Here is a 12,360-nt window from a genome sequence, read left to right on the forward strand (position 1 = left end):
TCTTGGCCAAGGAGTAGCATGCTTTGATGCACAGAACGATTTACTGGGAGATGGTCTGTTTGTGCACGGCCCAACCACGTAGCCGACAAAGAGTTGATCATCCACCCGGAACTGCTATGTACGCTGCAGATAGAATGCGAGCGCACGTTTTGGGTCCAGAGGGTGGAGCCTCTTCTTCTCTGGAAAGATGCGGGGCGGAAAGAAGTTGGGCAAAGTGATGTTCTGCCCAATGTGGAAGGGCATGACAACCTTTGGCAAGAAAGAAGGACGGGTCCTCAGAACCACCTTGTACGGATAAATAGAAAGGAAAAGAGGTTTAGAAGAAAGAGCCTGGAGCTCACTCACTCTTCTGGCAGAGGAGATAGCAACTAGGAAAGCAGTCTTTAAGGTGAGAAGACGCAAAGGACAGTTATGAAGGGACTCGAAGGGAGCGCACATCAGAAAGGTCAAGACAAGATTTAAGTCCCACTGAAGCATTATGAAGGGCACGGGTGGAAACGAATGCATAATGTCTTTGAGAAAACGGTTAACAACTGGGGACTTGAAAAGAGAAGGCTGATCCGGGAGCTGTTGACGGCAGAGATGGCCGAAAGATAACCTTTAATAGTGCACAGAGCAGAGCCCTGCTGGGCCAAAGAGAGAAAGAACAGAAGAACCTCAGAAAGAGGGACAGAAAGGGGATCCACAGCCTTTGCTGTGCACCATGTCACAAACCTGTCCACCTGCAGGCGTATACCGTTTTGGTGGAGGGACGCGTGGCAGCCAGAATGACATCACAGACTTCGGGAGGAAGATCGAAAGGTGCAGGATGCAGGAGGCCCTCAGGCCCGGAAGCCGGAGGGTCACCCTGACCAAAAACCCGGGATAGACGCTGAAAAATCGAAATCATAGCCTGAATATCCCGGACTCGCTGCTCGGGAGGATAAACCCGAAACAGCGTCAAATCCAGAACCGCTCCGATGAAAGGGAGCTTCTGAGAGGGACTCAGGTGCGACTTCGGCGCGTTGGAGAACCCCAGCAAATGCAGGAGGTCGGCCGTAGTCTGGAGGTGGTTGATGACTGCCTGGGGCGAGCCCGCCTTCAACAGCCAGTCATCGAGGTAGAGGAAAGACTGACACCTCTGACCTGCGCAGATAATCCTCGACCACCGCCATTATCTTCGTGAACACCGAGGGGCACTGGTAAGGCCAAAGGAGGGCACGGCTAACTGAAAATGTTCTTGGCCTACCGTGAACCGCAGGTAACACTGGTGGGCCGGCAGGACAGGAATGTGAAAATAAGCCTCCTGCAAGTTCAATGCCACCATCCAGTCTTCAGGGTCGAAGGCAGCCTCGACCTGAGCCAGGGTCAGCATTTTGAATTTCTCTTTCCGGAGGAAGCGATTGATGTCCCGGAGGTCCAAGATGGGGCGCATGCCCCCCTTGTCCTTCTTGGGGACCAGAAAGTAGTGGGAATAACAACCACTCCCCACTTCCGGACCGGCAACGCACTCGATGGCCCCCTTGGCCAGTAGGGCTGTGACTTCCTGTCGGAGAAGAGCCAAATGATTCCCCGACAAGCGGTGGCACCTAGGTGGCATGGCTGGAGAGGAGGACTTAAAGGGAAAGGAGTAACCCTGGCAGATCACCCATTTGTCCGATGTAATTTCTCGCCAGTGGTGGAGGTGGTGGCGGACCGTGCAACCCACCGGCGTGGGGTGCTCCCTGAAGCTCAGATTAGGAAGGCTTAGAGGTGTAAGCAGCGGGGGTAGAGGTAGAATGCTCCGTCCCCTGGTTTCCAGACTCGCCCCAGCGGAAGCCACGAACGCGGCCGCGCTGAGGCTGGTTCTGCACAGGGTTTCTGGAGGAGCACGACTGGGTGCCTCTGCCCTGGCCACGAAAGGAACGAAAGCCAGGAGTGGCCGGGTTCTTTGTAGAGAGACCCAAGCACTCAAATGCACTGTCGGCCTTATTGCTAAAGAGGCCATCAAAGGGCATGTCCATGAGCGAGCCCTGGACATCGGGCGAGACCCAGATGAACGCAACCAGGCGTGGCGCCGCAACAATCGCCCTGCCAAAAGAATCAGTGGTGTCCAAACCACACCTGATGGCAAACTTAGCCGCATCCTTACCATCAGCAATCGCTTGGGAAAAACAGCCTGGACCTCCTCTGAACACTGAGGCAAGACCTGAGCCACGGAATCCCACACTGCGTGGGAGTAACAGCCCAACAAGCAGGCGGTGTTAAAGAGAAGGAGGAGAACAACCTCTTGCCAAATTGTTCGAACCGTTTAGAGTCCTTATCCGGCGGAGCCGTGGGAAAGGCACTCTGCGACATCGAGGCCTGAATGACCAGGCACTCAGGCATAGGGTGAGTGGTCAAGAAGGCAGAATCACCAGGCGCCGGGCGATGACGCCTGGCGACGTTTTTATTCAACGGCGCCCCCGTGGCCGGCCGCAACCAAGTGCCCAAGAGGACTTCGGTAAGGGCATCATTGAAAGGGAGCAGTGGCTCCGACGATGCAGCGGCCGTCTGGAGCACCTCCGTAAGGAGGTTGGTCTTGAGGGCTACTGTAGGGAGGTCGAGATTAAGAGCCTCCGCAGTCCAATGCAGCACCACGGTGTAGGAAGCACCCTCCTCCATAGTAGGCGGAGGAGACGCAAACCCCCGGATCAGAGGAAACATCAAGTTCACCCACGTCTTCCAGGTCCTCCACCCAATCTTGCTCGGAGTCACATTGCTGGGCAAGGGGGTCCTCGGACCCGTCCCAGTCGTCGTACGCCTCCGGCGTGAAGGGGTCAGTCGCGGCGGCAGAGCCGGAGTCATAGAAGGGACAAACTGTGTCGGGAACGGCGCGGTAAATGGCGCCGACCGTTCCAGAGCCGTCTCCCAATTCGGATCCCAGGCCAGAACAAAATGAATGAATAAATACAGTCTTATAAATGCGCAACTTCACCCCAAAGGGCTTCAAGGCGCCCAAAAGATGGTATAGTGTGTGGTGTGGGCAGATGCCAGATTACAGATAAGTCTCTGCAAAGATCCATGTTTTTAAAGATTTCCGGAAGAGCATAGCAGATGGTTGTCCCTTTAGTTCCGGAGGAAGAGTGTTCCACAGTTTCTGGGTGAGGAAGGAGAAGGCCCTCCCTCCCCACCTGGCTCTAGAGACCCGGGGGACAGATAAAAGATTTTTGTTGGAGGAGCGAAGGACTCTGCTAGGAGAATAGGAAACTAGCAGAGATCTTAAGCCTTCCGAGATTGCTCCATACAGGGCCCCATGAACAAGGCAAAGGATCTTAAAAGAGATCGTAGCCTGAATGGGAAGCCAGTGCAGGCTCTTCCTGGCTAACATGGCAGAGGAAAGTCTGGGGCCATCCAAACAAAATCTGGCCGCCGCGTTCTGTACAATCTGCAGGCACTGGATGAGTTTTTTGTTTATGCCCGAGTATAACGCGTTACAATAATCAAGTCTCGAAGAGACAAGGGCCACCACGATCTGCTTTCGAGCTTCTAGAGATAGATAATGTGCTATCCTTCTCAGAATCCTGATGACACCACAGCAAGTGGGGACTGTCCTACTGACCTGACGGTCCAAAGAGAGCGTAGTGTCTATCAGCACCCCCAAATTCCGTGCGGATTTAGAGGGCATGGGGCACACTCCAAGGGATGTAGGCCATCAGTCGCTAGACCAAATATCCTGCTCTCCTCCGAAGATCAGGACCTCGGTTTTCTCTCCATTCAACTTTAGTGAATTCAGGATCATCCACTGTGAAACTGCCTCCATGCAGTTCCTAAAGTTGAGAGCGGAAGAGCTCACCGAGTGGGAGAAGGAAACCATAATTTGGGTGTCGTCAGCATATGACAACACCTCAAGTCGGAAAGATCTTACTAACCTGGCAAGTGGGGCCACATAGATGTTAAAGAGTGTGGGGCTCAGAGCCGACCCCTGAGGGGCCCCACATTGCACAGGTTTAGCAGGGGATAGAAACTCTCCCAGCTTGACCCTCTGTTCTCTCAGATTGAGAAAGGAGGTCAGCAGGCCCAGCGCTGGGCTCTCGACCCCCATCTCCCTAAGACGTGTTACCAAGATTGAGGGAGACAGGGTATCGAAGGCAGCTGTCAGGTCGAGGAGGACCAGAAGGGAAGTCTGGCCCCTGTCGACCTTCGAGCGGATGTTATTAATGACTACCGTAAGGGCAGACTCAGTACTATGGGCCCTACGGAAACCATGTTGAGATGGGTCCAACAGGCTAAAGGCATCTAAATCGGCAGTCAGGTGTTGGTTAAGGTGAGCCTCCAGCATTTTTGCTGGAGCAGGCAGCAATGATATAGGACGGATGTTCTTCAGTGTCTCAGGGTCCAAGGTGGGCTTTTTCAACAAAGGTTTAACCATCGCCATTTTCCAAGAGGAAGGAAAAGTACCTTCCGTGATTGCACAATTCATCACCTTTAAGAGGGGAGGCAACAAGGCATCCCTGCAGTCCTTGAGGATCTTAAGGGGACATGGGTCCAAAGGGGATCCGGATTTAATTTTGTCCAGAAGCAGATCCAGCTGCTGAGCGGTGAGAAGGGGAAAGTTAAGAAGATTACTATGAGTTTGATCCTTCGCCTGGCGTTCTACGGGGTGCGGAACATGTAAGGAAAGGGGACCCAGTTCGCATTTAAGAGATTCAAGAGAGGTGTGGATGTCCACTATTTTCGTGTAAAAAAAGGTCAAAATCTTGTCACACAGCTCTTGAGAGCCCACTATAGGGTCAGGCGTTTGCAGGGTACAGAGGGAGTCTACGATCTTAAACAGTTCCCTAGGGGAGTTGAGGGAGGCTATCAAATTTGAGAAGTGGGCCTTCTTTTCCTCTATTACCCTCGCTTTATACCCTTTAAGGAGGCATCTATGTTTTTCCTTCTCCTTAGGATCTAAATAGGTTCGCCAAAGCCTATCTTGCCTTCTGCATCCCTGCCTTAGAAGCCTAAGCGATTCTGAGAACCTGGGGGCTGAGGGTCTCTTTCTGGCCTAATAGCGCTGTTTAGCAGGGGGCAGCGTGTCTACTGCACTTGCAATAGAAATAGAAAAATCGCGAGCAGCGGCATTAGCATCCCTCAAGGGGGCTAGCCTAGCTCTATTCATAGGAGGAACAAGAGTCTCATTGTTAATCAACTTAAAATTTCTTTTCAGTTCCCAATTCCTGGGATCAGAAAGTGGAACAGGAGTATGATAGGATTTTCATTCGAGGGGGACGGCCATATGGTCTGACCATGCGAGAGGGAAGGGGGAACCTATCGTAAGTCTAGGGTCATTTGAGAAAACCCCATCCAGTGTGTGGCCCGCTAGGCCACACACTGGATGGTATCCTGGCCATCAAAATGGTCGGATACCGGGGCAGGGGTGGGATAAACGGCACCCAGTGTGGCGCCGAGGGCGGCGGTGATGCACCTCGTGGCGCCGGGGCCAGCAGCGTAGGATACTGTGGCGCCGGGGCCAGAACCGGTGTCGGAGCCGCCGGGCCAGCAGGATTTGGACACAGGACCGCGGGGCCCGAAGGCACACCGGCGGGAGCCCAGCGCCTAAAAAGGCGGTCCATAGCACCAAGAAACTCTTGCATCTGTCCGGGAGTCGCCGACGGAGCCGGGAATGGCGGGTAGGCCGCGGGACTCCCAGGCTCCAGAGGAGCCGCAGGGGCGTAGCCCCTGTCCCTCTCGTCCGCCTCCGAGTAGCGACGGGGAGAGGTCGGAGAGAGAACACGCTTCTTCGACTTCTTTTTATGGCGTCACTTACCGGAATCCGAAGGCGAAGACTTGGGGCCCGAGAAGCGACGGCTCCGGTCCCGCGACCAGTCTCGGGAATGGCCCCTAGATCCGGAGCGGCGATGAGAGGAATGAGTCTCTCCCGCAAAGCCTTCGGGCCATGGCACGACATTCTTGGCAGTCCCGGGAGTCGTGGGCCATGGCACGACATTCTTGGCAGTCCCGGGAGTCGTGGTCGGTCTCCAGGCAGTAGAGGCACACTTCGTGGGGGTCCGCCACCGACATGTTACGGCGGCACGACCCGCAAGACTGGAAGCTGGGCATCCCTACGTGCACCAGGAGGAAAAAAAGGGAAACAAAAGTCTCAAAAAGTGACTAAGGTACATGCTCAATCTGGATATGCGCTTACTGGCGCAGAAAAAGAACAGACGTCAGCGCGCATGGTTGGCGCCCAAGTACCCTCTGCGACGTCATCTCGGTGCTGACGACGCCAGTGACGGACGCGGAGCCGCATGACGCCACCTACTTCTGGATCCAGTCTGATGTCTGGGGATATTCTAAGGTACGGAATCTATCACTGACGTGTCTCTTTCAGGTAAATCTTTTCAATGGAATTTTGTAAAGAGACAAGACACTGAGGGAAATCTATGTGATCCATGCATTTATATGTAGTCAATGATTGGTTGCTTTCTTCTTCTTTTTGCGTTTTAGGTTCAGTAGTAAACTATTAAAATTGACCTGATAAATAGATGTGTAACTTAGCGGTGATCATTGCTGCGGTACGTAGAAGGGACTCACTTTTTCATGTGGTGAATATTCATGGCCCTAATAATGATGATACTTCATTCTGGAACAACATATCAGATAATACTGGCCCTCTACCCCTCAATGACCTTATTGTTGTAGGTGGGGATTTTAACCTTCTACTTGACCCCCATCCTCAACCAATCCACCAATAACAATCACCCACCCAAGGCTCACAAAATCTTACAAAAAATCTGCTCTAAATACAAGCAGATGCCTGGAGATTGCAACACCCCGATTCCAGGGATTACACTTTCTTCTCTGCATCAGTGTCTCCTACAAAAGAATTGATTCTAATCTAATCTCTGGAACTCGTACACAGTTAATAAACCAAACAAACGTATCACTGAAATTACTCTCTGATCATTCTTCTAGTAACACGCTCCTTGTCGGCACCAATCCTAAAGCCACTGCTAAGATGTGGTGTTTCAATAATGATGTTCTGAGCAACCAGGACAATATAAAGAAAATTATATCAAATTATATTATAGATAACAATCCAAAAAATAAATAGCTCCTTATAACTGAAACTCGAAGGGAAAATGAAACAACTTGAATTAATATACATCAAAAATCTAGATAAGAACACTCTTTCCCTGCTCACATGCAAGAAATATGAATATGAGAATTTTTTTTTAGTTCAATAAGTTTATTAAAGATTTAAAAGGGTAAAAAAAAAAAAAGGTAGGATACAATACGTAATGATACAATTGATATAGGAAAGAAAAGCAATACATGAGTTCATTACAGTAATCGATCCAATAATAGATAGAGTAACTTAAATAGTATCAGACCAAATCCGGAGTAAAAATACCAGAGTCACGTTAATGAACCAAATAGATTTCAAAATGTATCATTATCATAAGAGTAGGGAACGTAGGAGGAGAGTGAAACAGGAACCAAAAAGAAGGGGAAAGAGATAAAACAAGACAAAGAAGAAAGAGGGGAAAGGAAAAGGAAAGGATCTACTGGGCGCTACATAAACACAACAAGAACAGACAGCATTCAGGTAGACGATACAAAGGGATACTGGTCAACCAAACCCTTTGAGGCCAAATCCATATACATGTCTAAGGTTCTCCATACATTACTAGAAATAGCGGGGGAGAGATGAGCCACATCAACAGAAGTATGTGCACTTCTTAAAAAAGAGACCCATGCCCACCATGTATGATACGATACCGAAGAAAAAGACTTCCATTCCATAAGGATCACCTTAACAGAAACCGTCAATAGCAGATCCAACAACTGCATATCTAAGGCATCCAACGGCAGAGGATCACGAGAAGCCAATGGCCCTAACAAAATCATTGGGAAGGAAAGCTGGAAATTGATTCGGAAAATTAACAGAAGATTTTTATGTATAAGACCCCAAAAGGGTTGCAAAAGCGAGCAGTGGAAAAACATATGTGGATAATCACCAGTAGCAGAGCCACAACTTCAACAAAGATCATCATCCTTTAATGTGCAGAGAGTGTAAACGCACCGGAGTCCGATGAAGAGGATTAGTAGAAAAGAATTTAAATTGGAATAGAGAGGAGCGATTTTATCGCAAAGAGAGAGCTTACCAATCAGTTGCCATGTCTCAGGAGAGATAAGATCAATAAGTTCCCTATCAAAATGATGCAACCACTTCTGTTGTGCAACAGTATCGGAACTAGAAGAAGCTGATGACAAAAATGTATAAATTCGTGAAGCAATATAGCCAGATTTGAGCCACAAATTAAACAAAGCAATAGTGGGGGAGTTGGGCTCTAGATGAACCTTGGCAAGGGCAACTTAAATTTTTAAAAAGGTATAAAAATCTAAGTTCGAGAGCGAGAACTGCCGAGCCAAGGAGGAGAAAGGTAGGGGATCATTATTGGCGTCATATAAATGACATATGAATATAAGATTTAAGAGAAAAATCCAGTGTGTAGATTATCAAATTTGAAGGCCTCAAACAGTGTGAAGCAAAATAGCAGGCAAAATGGTGGCCTCACATCTGAAAGATAAAACAGAATAAAAAAAAAAGATAACCACAATTAAGGACAACAAAAACTTAACCCACACCACCCCCAAGAAAATTCTGGATACTTTCAGACAATTTTACGAGGATATCTATTCTGATGATCACTCTGAATCAACATACTGACTACTTAAGTAAGCTAAAAATAGGTCAGTTGTCGGAAGAAAACAAAGCAACTTTATCCAAACCAATCTTTTTGATTGAGATTACTGATGCAATTAGTACTCTTAAAGAGAACAAAGCTCCCAACCCTGATCGCTTTACATCCAAATTTTATAAAACATTCGCCCAGTCACTACAGCTGACAATGTAAGATTTATTTATCCACTTCGCAACATTCGGTTTTATTGGTGGCACCACAGTGGAAGCCACATCGTAGCCATCCCCAAAGAAGGGAAGGACCTTCTGCTCCGGGAAAACTAGATGCCCATCTGATTAATATATTTGGACTGTAAACTATATGCAAAAATACTAGCCAGGCACCTATATCTTGTGTTACCACAATTAGAAAGTAACACACAAGTAGTATGTTCAACGATAACAACCGTCTCCTATGCCATGTCCTGGAAAGGGCAAAATCATCCACTTCAGCTTCTATAGCGACGGCACTTGATGCTGAGAAATTGTTTGATAGGGTATCATGGACCTTTCTTGAAGTATTCCTTTGAACATTTAATATGGGCAATGGGTTTTTTAAAAGATCATGGCCTTCTATAGTAATCCAAGCTCCCATATCTACTAGTGGCTACCTCTCTCAACCACTCAAACTAGAAAAAGACACTAGACAAGGCTGCCCACTTTCGCCCTCCCTCTTGGATCTCAAACCTCTCCTCCTAGACAAAGAGCAATCCTCATGTAACAGGAGTCACCTTCCATGGGATAGTGGTGAAATTGTCTGCTTATGCAGATGATATCTTAATTTTCACGGACAATCCCAACTCAGTCCTACATGCCCTAATGGAACCAGTATTCAAAGGTCTCTGGTTACAAACTAAACAGGGACAAGTCAGGAGTTAAGTCTCTCAATTCCATAGGCACCAGGGACTTATTAGGAGACTTAGACCGGACTTGGCAACCCAAATACATCTAGTACTTAGGCATCAAATTGGGATATGACATAATCAACACTTTAAAACACAAACAAAAACTCACTCTTCAGAAAACATCTGAATAATTAGAAAGTTAGACATTCAAATTGATCGAATTGTGGGGCTGCATTGAAACTATAAAAATGATGATTACCCCAATAATTACCTACTTAATCAGGGCGACGTTGTCTAAAACCTTGATTTTTTAAGAGGGGCAATATCCAAACTTTCCTTGATGACACATAAAATTTGCAGAAAAACATTAAATGAATTGTGGACTGGACAGATTGCGAGTCACAGGGACATGGTTTCAGAGTTTGTGACCAATCATTTATTTTAGGCAATGTCAGTAATCTATGGACAATGCCTAGTCTAAATCTAGTTAAAAGTATCCTGTCAAAGCCACGGAGTACAAAGGCCAGATATGGCTCCATCCTTACAATGGTGAGTGTTAACTGGTGTTGCATCACACACCATTTAGATGTTTCACCTGCTAATCTTAAAGCTCCCAATAATAGAAGACCCCTGATTTTAAAGCCTTTCTAGAAATTGATAACGTGGAACTTGGATTTGTATAATATTCCAAGTGTCCTAGATCGTTCATTAAGCTATATACATACTTGGCCCCGGGGAACTGCAGGGCCCCTTCCAGTCTCAGGGTATCTAACATGATCTCTCTATTTAACTGTGTCTGATCCTTTGACCATATCCTATGCCAGAGGAGTATTGGTTCAAGTTTAATAAGGTCTGATAAATAAGGAAGACCCAGCTCCTCATGGCAGGCAAAGGAGGGCGCGCTTTGAGGGACAGAAAATATAACGCAGAAACGCATTTTCCACAAGTTGCAAAGGGAGGGTCTTAACATAACCCCACACCCCTGCCCCGTACATCGCCACTGATGTACATTTTGCCTTATAAATTTGCAGGAGCTCCCCTGGCGGCTTGCTACCCAGCTTATTTGCGAAGATGGTAAGAGCACTAGTTGTTCTTGTGAATGGAAGCTTTTTTGTAGATATTGTTTGGGTCCACGTATCGCTACGATTAAATAGGATGCCAAAATATGTGAAACCTTTAGTTTGGGCTATCTTCCTACCATCCAGAAACATCTCCCTTACCCTACCCCTCTGAAACCCATGGCCACAACTCATAACAAAGGTCTTGGAAACATTAATTCTTAAGCCCAAGTCCTTCATAAAGTCATTAAAACTGTCTAAAACCCTTTGTAAACCATTTTGTCTGTGCACCATTAAGACTGCGTCATCCGCGTATAGTAGGGTGAGTATAGATCGACCACCCACTTGCGGAAAATCTTGACCAGTCTTAAGCAGCTCGTCTCTCAGTCCATTAATATATAAGTTGGAAAAGGGCCAGTTCACAACCTTGCCTGACCCCCCCCCCCTCCTAATGGGAAAAGCTTCAGTGCACTCCCCGTCCACACCATAGCGGACCCTGGCAGAGGCACCACTGTACAAATGCTGCAGGAAAACTATAATATTGGGATCCACCCCCATAGCTACAAGGACCAGCCACAATTTACCATGCCTCACCAAGTCAAAGGCCGCGGTGAGGTCCACAAAGGCCGAGGAGGAGTCCATCGCACCAACTTTAGAGATTATCAGACAGCCTTCTTGGCCAAACAGGGAACATATTGGCTATCCACACCTGAACTTCACATCCACCTGGCTGGACGTTGACAAATTCCTTTTGGACAACTTAAACGCTGAAGTTCTACTCACTATCAACTGCAAACATCTCACCACTTCCAAATGCAGATTTAAAAATACCAGAAATGACATAATAACCATTGGTAAGAAATGACCTTCCCAAATGAAATTTTCCACTTTAGCTTCTCTCTGGCAAAACTACCACCACATATGAGGGCCAGAATCTTTATTGGGAGCCATGGTTCTGCAAAGGCATATTTTTCCCTAAACAACTAGGATCCATAACCCCCTAACCTTCTTGAACTTACAAACACAATACCATCTAAAAGATGAACAATTCTACAATTTCCTAAAATTTAAGACAGCCATTTCCAAGTCCAAATGTCACTACAGAGAACCGTCCCTTCAAACACTCATTTATAAGCCCAACAAGATGAGCCACCAGGTTTCCAAATGTTATCAATTACAACAACCTAAAACATCAAGGGCAAACAGAAAAGTAATGAAAAACTGTGACAATCACTCTTCTAACCGCATGTCTGAGGCCAGATGGAACACCATATTGAAATCAGTCACCTCAAACAAAATAGCAACAGTACTTTCCCATACTGAATACTGGCCAATCCACAAAGCCTACTGGATTCCTGCCCATCTACAAACTGAAAATCTTTGAAAGCCCCTGTAAGGAAGAAAACGGGGACCTTACCCACCTAATCTTTTACTGCAAATTGGTGGGATTTTTCTGGAACAATGTCTTTTCCTTTACTACATGCCCCACAAAGGAGTTTTAATTTCTTATCAAGAGCTTCCTTGACTCTAAAAATAAATGCCCAGCTGAACGCTGTCTACTCGATCTTTTGTTGTCAGAAAGCAGTTGAAACGATTACCTCTAAATGGAAAGCTACACACAAAGCTTTGTTTACAGCCTGCCTAAATTGGGCCTGGCACATCAGAGATGCTGACAATGTTGCTCTGCAACACTCTCCCTGGAAAACCCACACAAACTTACATGGAAATCCTTAGATAACTACTTCGCTGCCACTAAACCCCCTGGAGCTGGTGGTCTTTGGTTTACACT

At 47.3% G+C, this 12,360-nt stretch overlaps 1 protein-coding gene across 20 annotated transcripts in view; it reads right to left on the reverse strand.

Moving 5' to 3' along the window:
- The window catches only part of NAP1L4 (nucleosome assembly protein 1 like 4), a 1,123,813-nt gene that overhangs the window by 660,461 nt on the left and 450,992 nt on the right, over positions 1-12,360 (reverse strand). The window lies entirely within an intron of this gene.

The sequence above is a fragment of the Lissotriton helveticus genome, chromosome 3_1 (genome assembly GCF_964261635.1).
Source record: "Lissotriton helveticus chromosome 3_1, aLisHel1.1, whole genome shotgun sequence".
In the NCBI taxonomy this organism is placed as follows: Eukaryota; Metazoa; Chordata; class Amphibia; order Caudata; family Salamandridae; genus Lissotriton; species Lissotriton helveticus.